The 2,378-nt window shown below is 31.4% G+C and overlaps 1 long non-coding RNA gene across 1 annotated transcript in view; it reads right to left on the reverse strand.

The window, feature by feature from the left end:
- Nucleotides 1–294: 294 nt before the first annotated feature.
- Nucleotides 295–2,378, reverse strand: part of LOC139425786 (uncharacterized) — an 8,275-nt gene continuing 6,191 nt past the window's right edge. The window contains exons 3-4 of the long non-coding RNA XR_011636930.1: nt 776–804; nt 295–370 (exon numbers count right to left, since the gene is read on the reverse strand). This is a non-coding gene — a long non-coding RNA (uncharacterized lncRNA). The remainder of the gene's footprint in view (nt 371–775; nt 805–2,378) is intronic.

Genomic DNA, 2,378 nt, shown 5'->3' on the forward strand with positions numbered 1-2,378 from the left:
GTTGCATTTCTGCTACCTGTAAAGCAGACTATATGGTGTTTTCCAGTACAAGTTTAACTGTTCGATAATTCTTGAACAACTTTTTCAATGTTAATTTCTTTTTATTTCATTACACGCCCTGTACATTTTTAAATTCACCTTCGCAATTTAAAACTTTAAATCAGATAAATGTTGTGCAGTAAAAACAAAATGTTACGTTAAGTTGAACACCCAAAACTGCTGCATTGGAGCATGTATAGAGAATTATGAATATTGATAAATGCTCGAAAATATAAAAAATAGATTAAATTTCACCTGAAATTTAGGACTGTGTGCATATGTTGTTGTTTCCATTCTATTATTCATGGTTATAATTATCTGAATGGTTTGCCTAAAATAAAATATTTTTAAACCATTAAATTTATAACAAATTTTATGATAAAAAATTTTGGAATTTAGGAGTTTCATTGAAATATATAGTGCAATTTAAACATTCCATATATTATAGAAATATCCTCAAACATCAAGAAAACATATTTATTTTTGTTATACAACTATATCCTTTTTCACAAAGACATTTATTTACCTTGTTACAGAGAGGTACTTGTTGGTGAAAAAAACATGAGATTTTTATAAAGAAAATTCACTATGCATGCATATTTATTGAAAGAGAGGAGAAAAAGTACTTGAAATTGTAATAACATTCAAAATTATCTTGTAATTACAATTTTTTATTGCGCAAATATCTATTGAACTCTCAAAATTATAATTTGTAATAGTTCAAAAATATTCTTACTTGTTAGCTGGGGGATGAGGGCAACCATGCTAGAAAAGAGAAGAAGAAAAATTCGTTTAAATGTACAATCTTTAATAGGATTACACATTCTCAAAATATAATACTTGATTCCTCGTATTATTCCCTATACTTATCTCATACCCACAAAAAGTTACCAAAACAAAAACGGAATCAGAAATGAAAGTGGAAAAAATTTATAAGAAGAATTAGCAGAAAATTTTAATCACCAAACCTGAATCTGATTTAAATAAACAAAGAAGTAAAATATGATCACTAAAAATAAAAGTGATAAATACTGAAATTTAAATAAAAGAGAAATTTAAAAAGAAAAGTTCAGTTTCATTACTATTTAAAGCTGAAAATACTTAGCACAAAGCATAAGAAGCAACAAAAATGGGAAAAAACCTGAAAACTTACTAAAATTGAGATTCCGAATTTATTTAGAGAACGAAAAAAGCAATCTTAAAATCAATTTAGTCCCTCTATAATAATTTAATAAGTTAAAAATTCCAAAAATTATGCATTTCAAGTGGACTTGGGAAGAGAAAATAATTCGATTTTGCTACCACTGAACAAAGAAAAAAATTACAGGGCTCTTGGTCGTTATTGGTGGGCCCTGCATTTAATATTTTAAGAACGTTAAAAAAATATAATTTCCTCCATTTTAGTAAACTTGAAAAATGTAGTTCTTAGAATTTTTATTTTATTCCATAACAACTTTATTCCATTCAAATTGCTGTTACTGCTTCAAAAATAAAACAGGTTCTGGGCGGTCACGCTGAAGAGGGTAGACAGACGTGTATTGCATATGGCCATAGCGTACAGGACAGAGACTGCATCAAAACTTCGAGATGCAGTTGGCACTGCAGTGACGCAATGAACTGTTACAAATCATCCATTTCAAATATAGCTCAGCGCAATATAGCCTGTAGCTTGCATTCAACTCACTCCAAACCACTGCCGATTACAACGTGAGTGGTGTCGAGTTAGAGCTCACTGGAGGACAGAATGGAGTTCTATTCTGTTTTCTGATGAAAGTCGGTTCTGCATTGATATCAGTGATAGCCGTATAGTGGATATAGGGCGCCAGCTGCAGAACTGTCCATGGCCTAGACACGCTGGACCTACACCAGTAGCAATGGTTTGGGGAACGATTTCCTATGATATCAAAAACTCTCGAGGTTAGTTCACTCATCTTGACTGCAAATTTGTACGACAACCTGGCAAATCAATCTGCTTTGTTGTCGACATGTTTCAATGGCCTGCTAGATCATTAGATGTTTCGTCAATCGACCACGACACCTTTGGAAGACAACTTCAACATCATCCACAAACCGCCATAACTATCCCCGTATAAACTGACCGGCATTGAATTCAATCCCACAAAGACATACATCTGTATCAATGCTTATCCGTTTGCATTCTTGCATTCAAAATTCTGGTGGTTACACTGGTTATTAATGAACCAGTATTTCATATTTGAAATGATTTTTCTCGTAATTGCATTAACCTTCGATCGTGAAACTTTAATCAATAAAATATTAAATATGTCACTCAGACAAACGTCAAACTTGCTTATATATATATATATATATATATATAA

This window comes from Parasteatoda tepidariorum, chromosome 6 (genome assembly GCF_043381705.1).
Source record: "Parasteatoda tepidariorum isolate YZ-2023 chromosome 6, CAS_Ptep_4.0, whole genome shotgun sequence".
NCBI classification, from domain to species: domain Eukaryota; kingdom Metazoa; phylum Arthropoda; class Arachnida; order Araneae; family Theridiidae; genus Parasteatoda; species Parasteatoda tepidariorum.